General features: G+C 42.1%; 1 protein-coding gene and 1 pseudogene across 7 annotated transcripts in view; both read left to right on the top strand.

Annotated features, from left to right (window-relative positions):
- Positions 1-23,725, top strand: part of LPIN2 (lipin 2) — a 108,134-nt gene that overhangs the window by 46,174 nt on the left and 38,235 nt on the right. The gene's annotated exons all lie outside the window — the stretch shown is intronic.
- LOC126085646 (ubiquitin-associated domain-containing protein 1-like) lies at positions 7,290-17,175 on the top strand (annotated as a pseudogene).

Below are 23,725 nucleotides of genomic sequence, written 5' to 3'. Positions count from 1 at the left end.
TGGACTTCCCTATTAGAGATGAGAGCACCATGCAGAAGTTACAGGCCCTGTCCATGGTGGTGTCCACACTACATGCTGTCAGCAGCCACAGATGACCCCAGGGCACCCGGAGGGCAGTGGCTCTCAATCTGGTCCCTCTGAGCTCTCTCTGTCAAGGCTCTTTGGCACCTCTTTGCTTGAATCCAGAAGCTCTTTTCAGAGAATATTATGCATTTTATTTACAGAGGAAGATTTAATAGCATAAAACAGTGGTAGGAGGTAGCAAGTCAAACATTAGGTTAGGCATGTGACTTGAGGCAGACTGCGTTATACTAAGGAAACCCTGTATCTCACCCGGGCTCCTGGTGGGCGTGCGAGGAGGGGCGTGGAAAAGCCACGAACTTAGCAATTTGTCATTATATGTTGCTACCCGAAATCATAGAACAGCACTGGATGAATGGGTCCAAAACCAACCACTTTCCTCCAGTCTAATCGCTGTGATTTGGAATCGACTCGACGGCAGTGGGTGCTGGGTTTAGCATGGGCAGTGCTTACAAACCGAATTAAATATTTAGTTGAATAGAAATTCATTTCCTCAAACAAATAATGTTTGGATGTGAACAGAGGTCGGGTGCAACCAAAAAAAAGGAGGTTGTAATTAACCGTAGAACTAAACTAACCTGAGTCCTGAGTCCTAGAACAGGGATGGAAGAAGGGGCTAAAGGAAGAGTTTCCTCCTCCTCACCTGGATAAGGGCCAGGTGTCACAAAAATGTTCGAAGTAAACAACATTGTCTGAGTTCCATTTTCAAAGTCATCTTTTTTAGCTTCCACTCCCCAGCCAATCTTTTTGTATTGCCTGAAGCCCACTGACAGGCTTGAAAACAAAGCCTTTCCCTGACTTCCCATGGGCTTTAGGAGGAATGCCAGGTGCCATGCCTTTTTGTCCCTGAGCTGTGAATGAATGAATGATGGCCTCTTATCCCCTCCAGAAACCAAAAAACCAAACCCATTGCCATTGAGTCATTTCTGGCTCATAATGATCCTATAGGACAAAGTAGAACTGCCCCATAGGGCTTCCAAGGAGTGGCCACTGGATTTGAACTGCTGACCCTTTGTTTAGCAACTGAGCTCTTAACCGCTGTGCCACCAGAAGTACCTGCGTGAGGATTCTGGTAAAACCGTAGTTGTGATTAGTAGGATCTCTATCTAGCCAAGGAACAGTGTGGACTTCAAATTGGTTCTATGGTTCAGTGGTAGAATCCTTGACTTCCATGCAGGAGACCTGGGTTTCATTCCCGGGCAGTGCACCTCAAGCGTAGCCATCACCTGTCTGTCAGTGGAGGCTTGCGTGTTGCTATGAGGCTGAACAGATTTCAGCAGAGCTTCCCGACTAAGATGGGCTAGGAAGAAAGGCCTGGCTCTTTATTTCTGAAAAATTGGGCAGTGAGATCCCTATGGATCACAACAGTCTGATCCCACTGCGTATGAGTCAGGGACCAACTAGATGGGAGCCGACAGCAACAGGGGATACATGGAGGTCTGACAGCTCAGGGTTGGGCATATTAGGCAGTTTGGGAGAATCAGTTCTCTTGAAATCTTTGTTTGCATCTTTTAATCCTGAAACCACAGGTGACATCAGGAGTTTTGGGAAAAGTAGTTTAGGGACTGTGGTCGTACATACGTCTAGGCCGTTTGAAAATTTATTATCCACTTGTATATGTATGCCCCATCTGTTTCCAGAAAGGATCAGAGATAACTTAAAACACATGCATTCACACAGCTGCCTCCTCAGTATTCTAGTGTACTTGACTGAACTGTTGCTTTTATTGCTTCATTCAGCAAACATTTATTGCACCATGACTGAGTCTGGTAGAAGCTCACAAATAATTTGTTTGCATATACTTGTACATCTTGGTTATTTACGGCTCTGCGTTTGTAGATAACAAATGGACACATTTCCCGAAAATACCCCAATATTGGGTCCTGATGACGTGCTCCCAGTGAGTGGAGCTAGCCGTACAGCGCAGTTGGTTAGAGTGCTGGGATGAGCTTAGTGGTGTACATTCTGACCCAGGTACGGGCCAGTCAGCTTTGTGCATGGGGGACAAAAGTCGTAATTCTGTTACCATTCTTTAGACATCTCAAAAAGTTAAGCATTTGGTCCAGTCAAAAGGAATTGGATACTTCTCTGTGAAAGGATCTAGAGAAAAATCTCATCTCTGTTGGGAAAACACTTTTTACACAGTTCATGTTTTCCATCTACATCGTAGTTAGGAATTAAATATTCAGGACTCACCCAGTTCTACTGAAGGAAAAATTATAGACACCAATTCTGGAGTAGATAATTTGTGTGTATTTACATTACTTTTTATATAATTGAAAGTAGAAACAAATTTCACTTGTTATTTTGTTTCCTGTTCTAGAAAAAGGTATATTTGTCACTTCCATTAAGCCTATTGCATATTGTAGCATAAGTTTTCTAAGCCATCTATCTGATTTTCTGAAGACATTATAGCAAAGGTATTTCCAAAGGGTGGAGATAACAGTATGCTGATTTTCTTCAAGTACTGTTTTTACTCTGATGAAGTCCTGTGTAGAGCCTCGTGTATGTTTGTTTTACCGTTTTAACTTTAGTCCGTATCTACGTGGAAAAGACCTTCATCAGCACGTCTGCCAACAGTGAATCCCGGGAGAGCCTGGAGGGAGAGCTGTGTGAGCTCTGGAATGTTGCTGCATGCTCTGGAGAGCTGTGTGAGCTCTGGAATGTTGCTGCATGCTCTGGAGAGCTGTGTGAGCTCTGGAATGTTGCTGCATGCTCTGGAGAGCTGTGTGAGCTCTGGAATGTTGCTGCATGCTCTGGAGAGCTGTGTGAGCTCTGGAATGTTGCTGCATGCTCTGGAGAGCTGTGTGGTCTCTGGAATGTTGCTGCATGCTCTGGAGAGCTGTGTGAGCTCTGGAATGTTGCTGCATGCTCTGGAGAGCTGTGTGGTCTCTGGAATGTTGCTGCATGCTCTGGAGAGCTGTGTGGTCTCTGGAATGTTGCTGCATGCTCTGGAGAGCTGTGTGGTCTCTGGAATGTTGCTGCATGCTCTGGAGAGCTGTGTGAGCTCCGGAATGTTGCTGCATGCTCTGGAGAGCTGTGTGAGCTCTGGAATGTTGCTGCATGCTCTGAAGTTTCTCTGAACTCTGCCCGAGTTTCAGATCAGGAGGCTGTCCTAGTGAGGTCAAGGGGCAGAGACGAGGTTACATGTGTCCGTTGTTAGCCAGAACCGTTATAGACTGATACTCCGTCATGAGATTGAAATTATAGTGGAAAAACTAATTTCCTCAGGGGACATGAGATAGGAAAGGAATAAGAAGGACACTCTACTTCATCTGTTCCCTCTCCGTGCACTGAGGTGCTCAAGAGGGCGGTGGGAGTTTGAGATGCTTGCCAGTGGCCATCAGGTAACAGCTCGAGGCACACTGATCCGGGAGCAGAAAGCTAAAGTAAAATTAGATCTCGCTGTTTTAGAAGAGTGACTCTGAACCTTGGCTACATACTTCAGGGTCACGATGGGGGCTTTAAAAAGTTCATACCTGTAATCTGGGTTGGGGGGGTGACCTGGGTATTGGGATTTTTCAAAGCTCCTTGGTGACTGTAATGTGCAGTTGAGGTTGAGAGGTGATTCCCAAAGATCCTACTGAGCTTTAAATATACAGATTCCCAGATAGACTAAATCAAAATTGGGAGGGGCTAGTAGCAAGGATGGTGAGATTACGACTCACATACTTCAGACATGTTATCAGGAGGGATCAGTTCCTGGAGAAGGACATCATGCTTGGTAAAGTAGAGGGTCAGTGAAAAAGAGGAAGACCCTCAAGGAGATGGGTTGACACAATGGCTGCAGCAGTGGGCTTAAGCACAACAAGGGTTGTGAGGATGGCGCAGGACCAGGCAGTGTTTCTTTCTGTTGCAGACAGGGTTGCTATGAGTCAAAACCAACTCGGTGACACCTAATAACGAGCAAACCCCAGGGTCCCTGCTGGTGCAGCAGTTAAGAGCTTGGCTGCTGACCAAAAGGTCAGCAGTTTGAATCTGCAAACTGCTCCTTAGAAACCCTATGGGGCGGTTCTGCTCTGTCCTGTAGCATTGCTGAGAGTCGAAATTGACTTGATGGCAACGGGTTTGGTGTTTTTTTTTTTGGTCAGCGGACCCCCAAGGAACCCTGGTGGTGCAGTGGTTAAGTGCTCACCTGCTAACTGAAAGGTCTGTGGATCAAACCTACCAGCCGCTCCGAGAGAGAAAAATGTGGCAGCCTGCTTCTGTAAAGATTACAGCCTTGGAAACCCTATGGGGCCGTTCTACTCTGCCTTATAGGGTGGCTGTGAGTCGGAATTGACTCGACAGCAGTGGGTTTGGTTTGATTTCATAGACCCCAGGAATTGTTTTCGTTTTTAAAACTAAACTACAGGCTTTATTCAGCTTTTTCCTACTAATACTCTTTTCTGTTTGAGGATCATTGGATCCCCCATTGCACTTAGTTATCTTGTCTCCTTAGTCTCCTCCAACCCATGAGAGTTCCTCAGTTTTTACTTGTTTTCTTTCATAACCTTGACACTTTTGATGAGTACTGGTCAGTTACTTTGTAGAATTTCCTTCAATTTGAGTTTGTCTGATGTTTTCTCATAATTAGATTGAGGTTACGTGTTTTGGGCAAGAATATGACGGAAGTGATAAGCCCTTCTCAGTGAATCATATCTGGGATCCCTGATGTTAGTATTTCTTAATACTGGTTGGTGATGTTTCCCTTGATCACTTGGTTAAGATGGCGCCTGCCAGGTGTCTCTCCTGTAGAGTTACTGTTTTCCCTTTTGTAACTAATAATATGTCTTGGGGAAGATACTTTGCAAATGTGCGAAGTCCTGTTTATCATCAGACTTTCACCACATTTTTTAAACTCCTGAGTGCTTCCCTACTTTCTGGCACTGCAGGATGCTCCAGCATCATCTTGTGTTTTTCCTGCCCCAACCCTGGTTCCTTTTATTGGAGAATGGCACGTAGAACCCAAGCCTGGACTCTCGGTATGCTTGTTGCTACTGGTCTGTCTTCGATTCTAGATCCTCTTAGCAAACAGCTAGGAAATGTAAGTATGTATTCTAACCCATGCATAAACACATCTGTATTTGTGCGTCCGTTCTTCTGTATATATATTAAAAGTGAGTTCACACTGAGCTCCGATTCCAACAGCACAGGGTTTATTTTAGCCTTACCTCTAAGAAATTATATTTTTTAGTGTATTCCCAAACGTTTGATCAGTCAGACTTGGAAACGATGACTTTTAGATGTAAATCTGTCCGACATAACGTGGACCCAAAGGCTCTGTCACTTGGTTAACCACTCTCTGTTAGTGGACAGTCTTTCCTGTGATGTATCATCATCATGTTCTACACTTGAGTTAGTCATCATTTCTTCTTATACTGAAGAAAGTTTTTTTGTCACCCCTAGCTCTGGTAACTGAGAGAGCCCAGCCTCCTAGAAAAACAAATTACCTGTTTTTTGTAGTGGAATGGAAAGTGGTCTAGTTTCAGGGTCAAGTGTACTTAATGAAACTTTGTCAGAGGAATTGAGCATACCTGAGGGAATGTTTCTTGGCTTGAATGCCCAGGGATGCTGTTAAACATTTTTTATAAATACACACACATACCCATCCCAAACAAATGATAAAAAGTTGCAGAATTTCACTAAAACCAAACTTATTTTAATCCCTGAATTGTCTTCTTTTTGATAAGGCAGTCTGCATTCTTCTTCTGAAGTGTAGCTTTCTTCCTAATGCAAGGGCTTTCTTTGCCTGTCAGACTTCCTGATAATAAACCCTTCAGCCTTGGGTTGTTGAGCGTGCTTGGACTGTGAACTCTGGGCTTGCACCTCGTGCCTTTTAAGGTAGTAGCAGCTACATTAGTTACAGTTAGGTGCAGCGGCCTTTTAAATATCAGTGGTAGTCCATCTGGCTTGTTGCTGCCTGAACTTAGCCAAGTACCATATGATGCAGTTTGAGGGACTTTAAACCCAGGGAAGTAACACAATTCAGACAAGTTTAAAATTTCATAGTAACTCATCTGTGATACCAACTGGGTTCTTTTTTGGTGCGTAGGAAAGGTTGAGATGGAAAGGAGGAAAATGAGTGAATTTTAGGGTCACTCTGAGTCAGAACCGACTCAGCGGCAGTAAGTTTGGTTTTTCCTTATGCTGATTTGCTCTCAGTCTCTCGGCTATAATTGCTACTGCAGAAGAGTCATGATGTCAGTTCATGACTTAGGTTAGTGTGTACACAGAATGAACTAACGGGAGAGCTGGAATGTTTCAGAGGAAATTATATCCTGCCAAGGTCTGGACTAAAGTGGTGTAGTATTCACTGAACGTACTGCACATAGTTTCCATAACATGCGAGAGTTGTGTGCCTTTCATATGTGAAAGTAAGCCAGATGGTCAGATTTCCTATTTTAGAGTTACTTAGGATTATCAAAGATCACCACCAAGATATGTTAATTACAGGTATTCCCTGGATTACGAATGAGTTCTGTTTCTAAGTCTGTCTTTAAGTTGAATTTGTACATGAGTCTGAGCAGTTAGGCACAGCTCGTATCTAACTGGAGTTGAACGTTTGCCTTTGTATGTAGCGTATAGTGTACTTTTCTATGCATAAAAAAATTAAAGAAATACTTCCAGATACACTTTATATCTTTAACGTAATAATACAGTAATAATAATAATGTTTTGATGTGCTGCTTCGCAGAGTAGCACCCATTTGTTATTACGAACAATTATATGTACCTGGCGTTTTTAATAGGCATTATGAGGGTTGGTTGGTAACTACGACTGAACGTACTAAGTTGGACATTCATAACCCAGGGACTGCCTGTACATAATTCTCTTACTTCAGAAGGTTTAGGGTGAGAATATGTTCCTTAAAACATATTTATGATCATAGTATATCATACCTTTAAGGCTGCTCGTAGTAAAAGGTTTATTAACATTTTCCATGTGCGACGGCATATGGGAGAATCATCATGGCCTTCCAAAAGAATTTATGAAAATCCAACTTACACATAGCCCTGAAAAATTACATAAACTTAACATTAGTCTCTTAGGAGCTTGAGATCTCAAGATACAGTGAAAAAGAGCACAGGCCTTGGAGACAGACACACCTGGGCATGTCTGAGCCCTTTTTAACTCTGAGTAAGTTGCTTATCTTCTCCCAGCCCCAGTTTCCTTACTAGTACAATGCATATAACATTCACCTCACCTAATTGTGAAGATTAAATGAGATGAGGTATGTAAAATGGTGCTTGGAACGGTCAGTGTTAGTGCCATCTCCTCTTCGTCCTCCATCACCTTCTCATGGCTAATACTTGAAAGAATAATGAGTAAAACATCCCAATTGTAGCTTGGGTTGTATGTGGTTTGTCAAGGATATGTATAGTTTAAAAGTTATGGCCATGAGTAAAGGAAGAGTTCGAATGTTCACTGGTATAGGTAAACCTCCATTTTAAGCAAATCCCATGTAAAACTCTTAAAAACAAAACAGGTACCATCAAGTCCATTCTGACTCTAAACATCTGAAAATCTAAACTTAGAAGATTTTTATTTTATTATCACTAAGTAAAATAATTTAATGAGGGATTTCTTTTAATAGCAGGCTGCCCCAGGTGCACTGAAGATGTCTTGAAAAACAATAGCCACAAAATCAACCTTGTAAAAACACATCTAAGCAGTATTCTTAGGTATTTAATTTACTCAAATGAAATAAAAATGTTCTCATAAAAACAGGTGTGAAAATGTTTATAGTAACTTTGTAATCATCAAAACCAATCTGGATGTCTTCAGCTGGTGAGTAGATAAACTTTGGTACATCCATGAAACAGAATACTACTTAGGAACAAAAAGGAACAAATTACTGCTACGTTAAATGATATTGATTAATCTCAAATGTATTATGCTAAGTGAAGGAAGCCAGACTGGAGAAGGCAAAACTGTAGGGATAGAAAACAGATCATTACTTTCCAGGGGGTTAGGGGAGCAGGGTTGATAACAAAGGGACATGAGAGAGACTTTTGGGGGAATGATCTTATTGTTGTGTGTCTGAATTATGGTGGTGGTCACATAATTATGTGCTTAAAACTTATAAACTTAATTTTACCGTATGTAAAGTATGTAAAGAAAAAAAAATTTTTTTTTTCTTTTAAAGTATGCCTTAACAACAACAACAAAACTCAAACAGTTCATGGTACAACTACAGTCCTGCATCCTTAGCATTCAGGATACATTTCTGTGAAATAGGACCATATTGTACAAACACCATATTATCTACAGGCAGCCTGGGTTACAAAATTCAGTTTACCTACAGCTAGAACTAAGGGAGCTGGGGTGGGCTGGGGTGGCTGCACGAGGGAGCACCCTTCCCAGCAGGGTGGTGGGCGTAGGTCCCTGAGGCAGTGGCGGCTCTGTGTTGGTGCTCAAGAGGATCTTAACAGGCAAGGTGCTGCTGAGGCACCTCTGCATGGCCGACAGCACCGTGTGGTTGAAAGAGGTACTGAGGCACCTTGGTGGAGAAGCTCAAGGAGCGCTGCCTCAAGCACTGTGTACGTGGGAACCTAGAAGACCCCAAAAGCGTAATACGTCATAAATTAATTTGTGCTGTTTCAGGGAGGGTGCTGAACAATACCAAAATGATCATAGAACATTCAAACTAAAGATGTTATTGGTAAAAAAGCGGGTCCCAGCTCCAGTTCATAAGATGGCTGATGTCTCTGTGGAAGAAAAGAATTCGAGCAACAGCCAGAACTCTGGAAAGCCTTGATATCCCTCATCAAGTGGCACAAAAATTGCCTGTGCTTGAACCCTGGTGCTGTTGAATTATTTAAGAAGGCAAATGCCTCGCTGCATGAGGAAGAGGAGGAGTGAGTGGGTGAAGCTGCCCTGCGGCAGCTCGGCAAAATGGGCTTTCCAGAGGCCGGGGCTTTCCAGGGCTGTGAAGGCCCTGCGCTGAACCATGTGCCAGTGGCACAGGCCATGGAGTGGCGCCTTGAGAACGCGGGAGACCCTACCTTAGACTCGCCTCTCCCAGGCCAGGCCTCGCAAGGCGCCGGGTGGGAAGCTTCCACCCAGGCGCCTGCCATGATGTGAGGGAGACAAGGAGGCTAGAGATGAGCTAACAGAGGGCTTTAAGAAGATTTGAAGGCGAAGGGAATTCCAGACGGATGCACAGGCCGTCATTTCTCTGATGGAGATGGGGTTCTGTGAGGAGGTGATCCACTCCTTCCGAGTGAACAATAGCCAGGAGAAGGCTCCTGCGAGCAGCTGCAGGGAGACCAGAATCCCTTCCCCATAGCTGGACAAGCGCGTGGACCCTGACAACACCCTCTTCTAAGCCATTCTAGACAACCCTGTGGTGCAGTTGGGTCTGACCAGCCCGAAGATGCTACTAGCCGTACATGGTCGAGAACCCAATCAGCTGCACTTAGTGGGTGACCGACCCCGAAACAGGGCCCACCATGCTACAGCTTTCCAGTATCTTCCAGACCCTGAACTGCTACAGCGGCCTCCGGAGGCGGCTCAGAACCAGAGCTTCCTCTCACTGCTCAGCCAGAGGCCCCCGTGAGTTCACTGGTAACGGAAGAGCCAAGGATCGGAAGAGGGTAGGGGCTGCTGGAGACCCTTTGGCTCGGCCTGGGGTGCCGCGGGGAGCAGTACCGGGCGGGAGGGACTGCTTTAAACCACCTGGACTGCTCGAAGTGGGGCATCTGCTCCCATTTTTAAATCTTCTGCTTAAAAACCTTGTGTGATGGTAGGTTGTAAGTCTGCGCTTTTAGCATCTGACAGTGTTTACAAAAAGTGACCAACTGTTTTCTCTGAAAAGTTGAACGATCGATCACCCCTCGCCAAAGAGTGTTTTCTGTGCCTTAGGAAACGCTACTTGAGTCCACCCGTAGGAGTTTGCGTCAGAGTCCATTTGTTATTTGAAAGAAGGCATGTTTCAACCCAAGGTGTTCATATTAGACCTACTAATTTAGAGTATTTCACAAGTGGTTTTTCTTTAATAAACAATTGCCCTTTTCCCTTAAAAAAATAAAAATGAAAAACTTTACGGGACCACGGACATATACCACCACTGACAGAGCAGATGTTACGGCACCTAACCGTATTTAAAATCTTAACAATGCGTTTTGTGTCAAAGTGAGCATTTCCCTAAAAGTTTTTATGTGTTGATGGGTAAAGCCATTACACAAAGGTTGACTTAAGTAATAGTTAAATATCTGTAACAATTAATTGTAAACAGAATCTTAAGGTCATTCCATTTTCTAATGCTTTTAGTTCTCGTGCTTTTCTGCGGTCTCGAATCATGTTCAAGTTCCCTGTAGCATGAATTGTCACCTTGTATACAAGTAGGTCAAGACTGAGCATATTTTAGCCATAACAGGAAAAGATAACTGGATTATCAGGAAGCATAGTTACAAGGCATTATTCTGCAGTTTGGGAAATGAGGGGAGGAGCAGTGAAGAGACGTGCAGAAAGAAGAATCATTTAATTTTACAGAGCTTATAATAGTTTGAAACAGGTCTGGTCACGTGCGTGGATACTGGGGTTGAGGAAAGAAGTTGGGGAGATGAGACCTGTTTTTCCTAGTGTGCTGCTTGCCATTTTGTTATCTACTCACGTAACACGTCACGTGCAGTGAAATCTAAAGAGGTGTAAAATTGAACCTTTCGTTTTTATTGCTCTGTACCAGATTCTATTGCTGAAGATAATATTCTGGTACATTGCTGAGGATTACGGTGGAATTATTGTTACCAGCCGTGTTCCTTAAAGGCTGTGTTCTGTAGAATTAGAACCTTGGGTCTTTTTATGTCAGAAAACTGAGTAATAAGAATTGATCTCTTGGTTTGTTCTTTTCCACTGTCTGTAAATCTCTTTGGACGTGGTCTGATCATTGTCACATTCGGCCTTCACCTCTGCCTCAGCAGCTTCCCCATGCAGACTTCCTGTGGCAGACCAACAGTGTATCTTCCATCTCAGGTCGCTGCTGGTCTGCTCAGAGTTCTTTAGAACAGTCTGCAGGATGTAATTGGTTCTCACAGATATTTTTAGGTTTACCCATCCTGAGGCGTTGTCATTCTTGATTGTCACTCTCATTGCCTACGTTTATGCATGTTTTTTCTGAGAGGCCTTCACCAGCACCGGAGAAAAGCATTGGTTTCAGAATATCTGAGCATTCCTTTTGGAACCTTGGGTTGTACCCCCCGTCTTCTTTTTTAAAATTCCTTGTGTTATATATTTCTTTTTCGTTTGCCTCTTGAATTTCAGTCTGATTCAGGTTAAAAAAAATAAACAACCCACTATGCATATTCCTCCCTCCCCTTACTGGTTTATTCACTAGATCTTGGATTCTTGAGTTCGTTGATCTAAAAATACTCCTCCCGATGGCTTTATCAAGCCAGAACCAGATTCAGCCTGTCTGTACTGCTTTAAGCCCTTTGTTGCCAAGATCAGAAACCATCTCTGAACTACCCAGGCAAACAAACTTCTGCTGGTCACGGTTCCAGAGAACTGTTGGAAGGTGAAAGCCAGGGTTGCTCTGGGGTCTCATTCGTCAAAGCTGGTGGACCCTCTGTATCCCATTTGGGGAACTCAGCCTCAACAGTCTCTGGTCTCTTTGGCTCTGTACACTCTGTAAGAATGTGTGTTTGACCCAAATGTCAGATGTCTCCCCACCCCTAACGGTCAGCTGATGCCAAGGGCTGAGTATCATATTACATATGTGGTTACTGAGTGCCCACCTCTGTTTTGGTGCCCCTCTGAGAGACAAAATCGTTATGAGCCAGGGAGTCTGTTATTACTTTCTAATCTAGCCATCACATTATGTGTCTGTTCAAACTCCTAAATGGCAATATTGGGTCAGAAGAAGATAGGAAAATTTCCTCTCCTGTGTGTCCCAAAGGTTAATGTTAAGTAGTAGTGGGTTGTAGTTAGGGAAGGGATCCCTAGAGCAGAATTTTTGTGAGTATGACAGAACCACTGCCAGTCCTAGAGTTTTGCTCTCATAGACTGATCAGGTCAGCTGTAACAACATTAAAATGTCTAAAATTCAAGATCTGTCAAGTTTGGAGCAGACACTGAAGTAATAGACATACCTCAGCCCGTAACAACTTGGCCTTCTCACTAAGCTTGGGAGGAGAACATTCTTCCAGTAGAGACTGGAGGTAGTTCCCAAACCTGGATGGCCATCAGAATCATGGGGAAGAAACTCTTAAGACTCCACCACCAGTTTGGACCACTCTGAGAAATACTGACCTAGAGTGTAGTCCTTTCCAGTTCCCTTCACTTGTCAGGAAAAGAAGTTGGTTAGACATGAAAAGGTCCCTGACTGCCTTTCAAGAGTGAACTCTTTAGAAAGGCATAGTTCATTTTCTACGAGGAATTGACTGGAACCCCAAGTCCTCCTTCTCTGAGGAAGAAGTCTTGTAAGTATTAGATGCCAGCTGAGAAAGAATTCCAGAACGTCATATATCTTTTCTGAAGTAAGACAGGGGACAACACCCAAGGCTTTAGCCTTCTTTAGTCAACTTTATGATGGATTGATTTTTGTAGCAAGAATAGGCGTGGAACTTTTATCAGAGAGGCTCTCGGTTTTACATGGAACTATGCTTCCCTAACCTCACTCATCTTTGTAATCGGTTCTTATGCTTTAAAAAGATGTATTCAAGGAAATTTTTATTAAAAAAAATTGCCCGCTGTGATTTTGATGCGTGCAAAATTTTGAACCAATGTAGTAAGTAAAGATTTTTAAGTCACCCTTGGATAGGAAATTTCTCACCAAATCCGCTCCTCTTATTTCTGTATCTAGCTTGGTTTATTTCTTCGCTCATTCGTTTAGCAGTAATCACTGAATGCCGCCTATGTCCAGACTTAATCCTAGCTCTTCGTGGAAACTGTGGCGTGATCCTCTACTGCTTCCCTTCCCTTAGGATCACCTTTAGTTCATCACCAAGCCTTCCTGAGTCTCAGTCCCCTTTGTACCTCTTCCACCTTAAAGCTATGCTGTCTTGTTTGGGTTTGCTGTAGTAACTTCTGAAATGGCCTCTCTGCATTTAGCCTCCTCTTGCTCAGATCATGTCATATCCCTGACTAGAACCACTGATTGCTCCTCTCTGTTGCCCACAAGATAAACTCTAAGCGTGTGTTCACTGCCTTTTATTTCGCCTTTGCTTCTCAAACTCCACATACCCTTCAGACTTCGGTGCCTTTGCACAGGCTCTTCCTGTTCTTTGCCAGTGACTCTGTACCTGGGACCACATTTTCTTGGGCTGGTAAACCCCTCACACACATCTCAACCTCTAGAACAAATACTTTCTCCTCCCTGAAGGCATCCATGACTCTCCCAAGCATTTTTTTGTTGTCTTTGACTAGTCTTCCTGAAAGTCACCAAAATAGCATCATCACAAGGTGTTATTTCAGTTAAGACAGTATTTATTTATATGCTTCTTTCTCTTATTAGGCCCAGGGGCCTCTAAAAGGGAGGGAGGACAGAGTTTTATCTTTATAGTGTAAGGACTTAGGGTGGAACCTGGTATGAAGCAGATGCTCAATTTTGTTTGTATGAAAATATATCCTATCAGAAATGGGACTGTATGATGGACATTTTGGCAGCTTATTACAAACCCTCTGTTGCATTCACCTTGAAAGAATTGCACGGTCTTCTTATCTGATTGCCTTCTAAAAACCTGTATAGGTATTACGCTGAAGGGCCTTTCCTAGATAAGGCTTCTTACAGACTTTTTCAATTGTGATAAAAAAGGCTGTTTGGAAAACTTGGTGTATCGGGAAGTTTGCTGAGAGACTCTAGGTTTTTGTTACAGCTTCTGTATGTTGGGGCTGCGTGGTCCTAGAAATGAAGGAAGCCCTGTTCTAACAGCCACTGCCACTGCAGGGGCAGAAGAGGTTTCCAGTATCCTTGGGGAGGCATTTGGGCTCTTGTGCCACAGAGGGTCCAGCAGCAGTGAGTTCAGATGTACAACTGTCTGCACTCCCTCATGGCCTGTCTTCAACTTCAGGGAGATCAACCAGAAAACCAAACCACTTGGCCATGGAGTCACCTCCAATTCATGAGCCCGCGTGGGTGTCAAGGTAGAACTGTGCTCCGTAGGGTTTTCAGTGGTAGTTTTCTGGAGGTTGATCTCTAGGGCTTTTTTGAAAGAGGTCAGATGAGGCTTGATGGACTATACATTTTGTGGTGCTCCTATGGGCAAAACTGGATATTTACTTGCAGAAAAATGAAACAGGACCCATACCTCAACACCATACACTGAGACTAACTCAAAATGGATGAAAGGGGATGAGTCGTTTTCTTTGTGCTGTTTCTGTTTCCTGTTGGTTGTTTATAAATTGAGAACTAAAAAGGCAGGGAAAATAACATAAAAATTAAAGAGACGAATTGGTATTCTATCATGATGGGGAAAATGAAAAATTCTGAGGGATACAAAGTAGGACATGCATGTGAATTAAAGTGGCTGAAGGCTGCTTTTCCCAGGAAGACTGGGGTTCTTCGTCAAGGTTTAACCTTTTTGTTTCTGGCACTTCTTGCTACTTAATCATGGGTTGTACTGTTCTGTGTAGTTATCTGTTCCATATGTCTAGCTAGGCTGTAACCTTTAGTTACTGGTGCTCCCCATGGCATCTCCTGGGCACACTGAATGTTTTATAAAGTGTCTTGATGACGTTAAGCCCCGTGGATGTCGGCACACTTGGGGGACATTATTGCCCCCTGCCCTTCCGTGGATGTCGGCACACCTGGGGGACATTATTGCCCCCTGCCCTTCCGTGGATGTCGGCACACCTGGGGGACATTATTGCCCCCTGCCCTTCCGTGGATGTCGGCACACCTGGGGGACATTATTGCCCCCTGCCCTTCCAGGAACAGGAAGAAGCTTGAGGCAGATACTGTCGTGTATGCCATTGCTCCTTCCATCACCGCTTCACGGAAGTAAATTCTTAGCAAGATGGAGTGGTATTCTCCAGATTCATATTTGGCTACCTCTAAGTGATTCTGGGATCCTTGATGAAAAAGTATAGGGACTCATCCCATCCATTTATGGACGACTGGTTTTCAACGAGGGGTCAAAGCACATTCAGTGGGGAAGAAGAACAGTCTGTTTCCTAAGTGGTGCTGGCAAAGTTGGATATCCACTTGCAGAAAAAATGAAATAGGACCCAAATCTCACACCGTACACTAAAACTTAAAATGGATCAAAGATCTAAATGTTAAACCTAAAACTATAAAGTTCTGGAAGAAAACAGTGGGATCTAATCTTCTGTAAAAACAGGCTAACAAATATAACCACAAATGTGCAAAGAGCAGAAGACAAAAATGGATAATTGAGACCTCATAAAAATGAAAAACTTACACTCATAAAAAGACTTTATCCATATATAGAAAACCCCAAAGAGTCCACTAGAAAACTTGGAGAGTTAATAGAGGAATTTAGCAAAGTTGCAGGGTATAAGGTCAACAAACAAAATCAGTTGGATTTCTGTACACCGGTTATGATAAATCTGAAGGGAACATTAAGGAAACAGTTCCATTTACAGTATTATCTAAGAGAATAAAATACCTACAGATAAATCTGACTAGGGAAGTGAAGGGGCTTATACAATGAAAACTGTAAACACTACTCAAAGAGATTAAAGAAGACTTAGATAAATGGAAAGATGTTCCATGTTCATTGATTGGAAGACTTCACATTATTAAGTGACCTATAGATTCAACACAACCCTGATCAAAATTCCAACAGTCTTCTTTACAGAAATAGAAAAAAAAATCCTCAATTTTATATGGAAAGGTAAAAGGTCCCGAATAGCTAAAACAATGCTGAAAGAGGAAAAAAAAAAAAAAAATAGGAGGACTCACTTTCTGATTTTAAAACATACTGTACAGCTACAGTAATTAAAGCGGCCTGGGACTGGTATAACAGTAGATACGTAGACTAATGAATAGAATTGAGAGTCTAGAAATAAACCCACACATCTATGGTCAACTGATTTTTGAGAAGGGGGCTAAGTCCATTTGATGGAGAAAGAAGAGCCTTTTCAATAAATGGTGCTGGGAAAAAAAATGGATTTCTGCATTCAGAAAGGTGAAACAATCCTTGCCTCACAGCACACACAAAAACAAATTCAAAATGGATTAAAGACCTAAATGTGCAAACTGAAACCATGAAATTCTTACAAAAACAAGCAGGGGCAATGCTGTCAGTCCTGGCTTTCAAAGATAGATTATCTAACATAACAAAAGCACAAACAGCAAAAGACTAAATAAGTGGGACCTCAAAAAAATTAAAAGATCGTTCATCAAAAAAACTTCATGAAAAGCGAAAAGACAAGCTACTGACTAGGAGAGTATCTTTGGAAACCTTATATCCAACCAGACTCTGATAACCAAAGTATATATAAAACTTCGACAACTTAAGAACAAGAAGACAATCCAATCATAAAATAGGCAAAGGACTTGAATAGACATTTCACCAAAAGGATGTTAAAATGGCCACCAAACGCATGAAGAGATGCTCAGTGTCATTAACTATCAGAGAGATGCAAATCAAAACTACAGTGAGATACCATTACACTCCCACTAGGATGACTCAGATTTAAAAACAGAAAATTACAAATCTTGGTGAGGGTGAGGATGTGGGGAAATTGGAACCCTTATCCATTCCTGGTGAGAATGCAAAATGGTACAACTGTTATAGAAAACAGTGTGGCAGTTCCTCAAAAAACTAAAAATAGAACTACCCTCTGACTCAGCAACTTCACTCCTAGGTATATACCCAAAAGACTTGAAAGCAGAAACTCAAACAGACACATGTACACCAATGTTCATTGCAGCGCTATTCATGATAGCCAAAAGGTGCAAACAACCTAAGTGCCCATCAACAGATGAATGGATAAACAGAATGTGGCACATACTACAGTGGGATACTACTCAGCCAGTAGGAGAAGTGAAGTCTTGGTACCTGCTGCAGTATGGATGGAGCTTGAAGACATTATGCTGAGTGAAATATGCCAATCAAAAAAGGACAAATATTGTATGACCTCACTGAAATAAAAAGACAAGAAAAGACATGTATAGAGACCAAAGTTTATTAGTGGTTACCAGGGACAGAAGGGGTGGGGAGAGGGTTAATAGTGATGGAAAAATCACAGTGATTAAGGGTAGGGTTGCGCAGCTGATTATTGGTAAGTGCTGTCAAAAAGTTGGAAAACCTGGTGGCATAGTGGTTAAATGTTACGACTGCTAACGAAAAGATCTGCAGTTCGAATCCACCAGGCGCCCCTTGGAAACTCTATGGGGCAGTTCTCCTCTGTCCTGTAGGGTCGCTATGATTCAGAATTGATAGCAACGAGTTTGGTTTTTTGGGGTCAGTAAGTTGTACACCTTTAAAAAGTTGAATTGGCAAAGGTTGTGTGATGTATTTACAACAGCTTGGGGGGGGGGATCGGTGCACAGAGTAGCTGCCGAGGCTGTTTATGTACAAGCAAACACCTCCTGGGATTTGGTTTCTTCGTTTGGAGGTTTAGGCTCATGGTTTCCCAGTTAATTGGCCTAATAATGTGTGTAATGCTTTTTTTCTGCCTTCTAGTTTGTTGCGTAATGCCTGGGGTCTTAAAAGCTTGCAGGCGACCATCCAAGGCACAACAGTGGATCCTCTTCACCTGGAACAACACAAGAAGGAGAGTCAGGAATAGGAATAGGATATGGAATGTGTGGCTAATTGCCTCCGTGAACAACTGTTACTTTGTCATGAGACCAGAAGAACTAGATGGTGCCTGGCTACCACTACTGAATATTTTGATCAAAAATGTCATAGAAGAGTCCTGATCAAGAGGGGAAATAATAGAGAACAGAATTTAAGATTCTTACGGACTCTAGACTTTCTGAAGCCATGGAGGGTGGGTGAATCCCTGAGACTATTGCCCTGAGATGATCTTTGGACCTTGAACCAAAAATATTCCCTGAAGTCTTCTTAAAACTGCACAGTAGTTTAGCTTAACTAGTAGAAAAAAAAAAGGTTTGGCTTGAGCATTATGTTCTTTTAAGAATTATCTATATGGCATCCAGTCGACAACAGCAACTCGAAAGATTGAATGGGAACCTTAGGGGGTAGTGAGTATGTTAATGAGGGAGGAACAACTCAGAAAAGAAGGGTGATAGTGATCGCACAGCTCACATGTAATCTGTGTCACTATATTGTACGTGTAGAAACTGTTGAATTGTTGTGTGTTTTGCTGTGTATATTCTCAACAAAATTTAAAGAAAGAAAAAAATTTTATCAAAAGAATAAGAAGATAACTTATGAACGGGGAAAAAAATCTTCTGAGACAACATATTTGGACCAGCGCCTTATCTCTAAAATTTATAGAAGACTTCAACAACTAAACAGTGAAAAGACAGACAACCCAATTATGAAATGGCAAAGGACATGAACAGACATGTCACCAAAAAGGACATTCAGGTGGCCAACAAACGTGAAAAAATGCTCACAAGCATTAGCCATTAGATAGATGAAAATCAAAACTACAATAAGATACCATCTTACCCCAACTAAAATGACATTGATTGAAAAAAAAACAAATGTTGGTAAGGATGTGATGAGATCAGAACCCTTACCAGTTGCTGGTGGGACTGTAAAATGGTACAACCACTGTGGAAAATGGTATGGCACTTCCAAAAAAAAGAAATACCTTATGACCCAGCAATCCCACTCCTAGGTATATATCTTAGAGATCTATTAAAAGAGACATAGATATTTGCACACCTACATTCATTGCAGCATTATTCACAATAGCAAAAAAAAATGAACCAACCTAAATGCCCATCAACGTATGAATGGATAGCAAAATGTGGTACATACAACCATGAAGAGCAGTGATGAGTCTGGGAAACATAATACAGATGGACACAGAGGACATAATGCTAAGTGAAATAAGTCAATCATGTAGGGACAAATATTGTATGATCCCACTCTTATAAGAACAGATGTGTGTATAGAGACCAGTGTTCCTTGTGATTACTAGGGAAGGGTGGAAGGAGAAGGACTCAAACCTTACATTGTAGATATCTGGAGATGGAAAAAGTAGCACCGAATGTGGTTATAGAGAGCACAGCTTGACCAGAGTAAATGGTGTCACTAAGAAGCACTCAAGAGAAAAGGGTGTTTGCGCTAAGGAATTTGACATACATAATTTGGCAACAACACCAACAATGAGAAACAAGTGTATGGTCACTTAGGTTTATGTATTGGCATACAGGTGGATGGGTGGGTACAGGCATATACATATGTGTACATAGATAGATAAAGGTAAGTAAAGATGTGTGTGCAGGTGTACATGTTCATAGAGGACACAATTAGAGATACCTTTCAGACATAGCCAAACACCTTAAGGGATTGGTTTTTTGGATTTTAAAGGCTTGGGACTTTAGTCTCATGGGGCAACTCAGTCAGTTGGCATAGCGTAGCTTACAAAGTTAGTGTTCTTGCATCCTAGCAAGGTGAGTAGCATCTGGGGTCTTAAGAACTTGCAAGCAGCCATCTAAGATAACAGCTATTGGTCTCTGCCTGTCAGGAGCAAAAGAGAAAGAAGGAAACCAAAGCACCAGAAAAGAAACAGTCTGCAGGGCTAATAGCCTGAATGAGTCATGGGCTTATCTATCCTGAGACCAGAAGAACTAGATGGTGCCTGGCTACCACTTCTGACTGTCCTGATCAGGGCCACAGTAGAATGGAAACCTGATAGAATGGGAGAATAATGCAGAACAGAACTCAGATTCTTAAAAACTCTGGGCCTCCTGGACCGTTTGAGACCAAAGGACTCCCTGAGACTGTCGCCCTGAGATACTCTTTAAACCTTGAACCGAAACTATCCCAAGACCACCTTTTAGCAAAATAACAGAGTGACACACAAAATAAAGGGCATTATGAGTACAGTCCTCTATTTAAAAAAAAAAAATCATCTGTGTGAGACCAAAAGGTCAAAAATTACTGTAAAGCAAAGGTGAGAAGATAAAGGGGACCAGGGAAACTAGAGTACTGGAAATGGAACAAATAGAATGCAGTGTCATTGTGAAAAATGTACTAATGTCACTGAACAAAGTGTATAGAAATTGTCAAATGGGAGCCTTAATTTATTGTATAAACTTTTGCCTAAAACACAATAAAACGTTCGTAAAAAATGAAGGAAAGAGCTGATTAAAAAAAAAACAAAACAAACCTTAAGGCCTCAAGGACAAGCCCAAGAGAGTGTTTGTGTACTCTTTGAGTGCAGCCCCCCCACCCCTTGCCCTGCGGGGTACCAGCTGATCTAGACAGCCCCGTAGCATAAGCCAGGGTGAGCAGTCTTGAGGAAAGCTGCCCGCCTGCATCACAGAGAAGCTGGGTTCCAGTAAGCAGCAATGGGAAGGAAACACCTCTTGTCAGGGTTTCAAATGTAAAATGAAATTAATAATGCCCACCTTGTGTTACCCACATTCTCTTCTTGAAGATCAAATGAAGTATGTTTGGGAACAACCTCGAAAATCAAATGAACGATATAACCTTGGGCATCCCAGAGGAGTTCCGTCCAGGAGTATAGGTGTAAGCTAGAATGTTTAAGTAGATAACAGTATCCTGATGTTTATTTCTTGAAGTCTCTAGGAGTCCCTATTCCCTCTTAGCACATTCCCCACATGTGTGATCAGAAGCTTAAATGGAGTGGCATTTTTTTTGGTAAAAACTGTTATTATTAGTCCACAAGCCCCAACCACATGTGGTGTTTTCAGGGTGGCACTCCTAACACCGTGCAGCTAGTCTGGCGTGAGGGTGGACGGTAACTGCTACCTCCTGTAGTCATGAGAAAAGGAGACATGGTGGGTGGGCATGGCTTCTTTGGACCCCCTGTAATAATTTCATGTCTCTGTGGCCAACTGGCATGAAATAAAAATGTTGACGTGCTAAAAGCAGTCCATTTGAAGCAAGAAAGCCAGGGTTTCAGCAAGGCTTTTTTATCATCGTTACATAGAGCATCCCTGACGCCCAGAGTCGCTGTTAAGGGTATGCTCTAGATTCAGACTTGGGTTTCAATACCGGCTTTATCATTACTAATGGGGTGACCTTGGACACTTCTGAACCTGTTTTCTTATAGATTGGAATGCTATTAATAACAAACTCATGTGCAGGAGGCCAAGAAAGCACTTGACACACGAGGACATGTAACAAGTGTAGATGCTGTGTTTGCTGGCAGTAGTACTAATAATTAGTACAATGGAACCTGTGTAAGGCAGAAACCTGTCAGAGAAGGAAAACTCAAGTATTTTCCACTAAAATGAGTGACAGAAAAGTGGTAAGACTGCACCCTGTCGAAGACGGAAAACTTGTGACACCCAGAAAAACAAGGTAGTCCCATCGAGTTCCAGCTCTCAGGGGTTTCACCGTGCTAGTATAAGATAATATTTGAAGGTTAATTTTAAAAAACTTAGGAAACAGATTTCGATGATACATATGAGTGGTTTAGAATGTATCCATTTTTGTATTGATAACAATTTATAAATTACAGTTGTAATTTAATAGCAATATTGTAATATATTTCTGTGGTTACTTTTTTCCTTTTCAAAAGTTTTTTTTTTTTTTTTATTGACATATCTTAATTTGGGGCAGTTTTTGTAGGAGTGGGTCTGTATTTGGATTTATTTACTGATGCGTTCCGTTTATAAATCCTTGCCATGTGTCATGATGATCTGGTTTCGTTTCTTCGGTGGTCAGGGAAGGATACTATGCATTTCCCCAAACTTTTGGTGAATAGTGGAATCTTGAAAGCTGCCCATTTGTTCGGCAGTAGTGTGCATCCTTTTCTATTTTAAAATATTTGACAAGAAAACCCTGAAAAGTGGACACTATTTAATTTCACGTATGAACAACTGTTTGGCCTGTTCAATTTTGTGTGTGAAGGACGATTTAGCCTCTTACAAGTAATTTACATAGTTGATTTGTCTGCTGATTCTTTCAGTTTTTAGTTCAGTAATCAGCAAGCACCCCCAGTTCTTCCTGTATAGAGTTTGGGAGCTCCCAACATTTAATCAAGCCCATGAAGCAGGTACCTAGGTGTAAGTATCACATTGTAGATTCATCAGTCAGGCTGCTCCTGGTGCATCGTGCCTGGTTTTGGATATTTCGTTTAAAGAAAGATATAGGAAATTCTCTGGTTTATCAGGGAAGTGAAAGTAAACCCCAGTCATTTCAGGTGTTTTAAGGAACAAGAACATTTAGCCCGGAATAGATGAGACTTAGTCATGGATGAACAGTAAACTCTTGGCGTGTAGTAGTGCTGTTTGGAGGAGGGTGGTACATTGTCACTGTGACCTCTGGTGGACATAGTATTTGATATTGTTATCACCTTTTTGGTTAAATAGTGAGTCCCTGTCAACTGGAAATACCTCAGAACTGAAAAGCAGTATAGCATGTGGTGGTTAAGAAGATACCTAACCTTTCTAAACCTTAGTTACATCTTCAATATAGAAATAGAAATGCCTATCTATAAGGTGTAAAAGCTTAAAAATTGGTATGTTGTAAGCTCTCAAAAAAAAAACAGTTGCTGCTGTGATTGTTGGTAACACTACTGTATTTCAGAGATGTTCTTGCAGTGCTTTTGATGATATTTGTTGGAAGCCTGGGCTGGATAAACTCTTTTGGTTCCAAGAATCAATAAATGCATTTTTAGATTATTTATGCTGTAGGCCTCAAGATAGGTTCACAGCCCTATGAAAATCCTTAAGTTTCACGTTTCTCTTTCTTTGTGGGCATTTTATGTCAGTCTGCCTTCCTGATTGGAAGCCCTGGTGGTGTAGTGGTTAAGAGCTCTGGCTGCTCACCAAAAGGTTGACAGTTCGAATCCACCAGGTGCCCCTTGGAAACTCTATAGGGCAGTTCTACTCTGTCTATATGGTTACTATGAGGCTGAATTGACTCTATGACAACGAGATAACAGGTTACCTTCCTGATTATATATTCTGTGTTTGCTTTATCGCAGCCTTTTTCTGTGAATTTTCATCTGTTCTTTCTGTATTTCTCTGTCACTCTCCTCTTGATTTCATTTTCCCCACTCTTCTAATTTTATTTTTCCATCACTAACTATAAATTACAAATAGTTTGCAATGTATATTATCACTGCATTTTTTTTAATGTTTTATTTCAAAAGTTAGTGTCTTCATTGAGCATGATACATGCCTTTGGGGTTCTGTAATTATGTATATTTTCTGCTCCTGGTTTACAGGCAGGTACTATCAGGTGTTGACCCAGGACAGGCTGGTGTCAGAGTCTGACCTTGTCCCAGCTGGGCTGGATGTGTAGTAGTTTTATGGTGCTAGATTCTGCTTAAAGAGGAAGATGTTTTACAGTATCTCACACTCGATGATCAACTGCTTTCCCCTTAGGCACAGCTATGAGGACACCTCTTCCTCCAGCCTTGTTAGGGTTACCCTTATAGCACAGTCGCTGCTCGTTATCACCAGGGTGTAGTACAAATTGAAGGAGCTCTGGTGACACAGTTGTTAAGAGCAGTAGCTGCTAACCAAAAGGTCAGCAGTTCGGGCCCACCAACTGCTCCTTGGAAACCATATGAGGCAGCTTTACTGTGTCCTGTAGGGTCACTATGCATCGAAATCGACTCGGGTTGGTGGGTG

The sequence above is a fragment of the Elephas maximus genome, chromosome 11 (genome assembly GCF_024166365.1).
Source record: "Elephas maximus indicus isolate mEleMax1 chromosome 11, mEleMax1 primary haplotype, whole genome shotgun sequence".
Classification (NCBI taxonomy): Eukaryota; Metazoa; Chordata; class Mammalia; order Proboscidea; family Elephantidae; genus Elephas; species Elephas maximus.
This window is presented reverse-complemented; position numbering and strand designations above follow the sequence as displayed.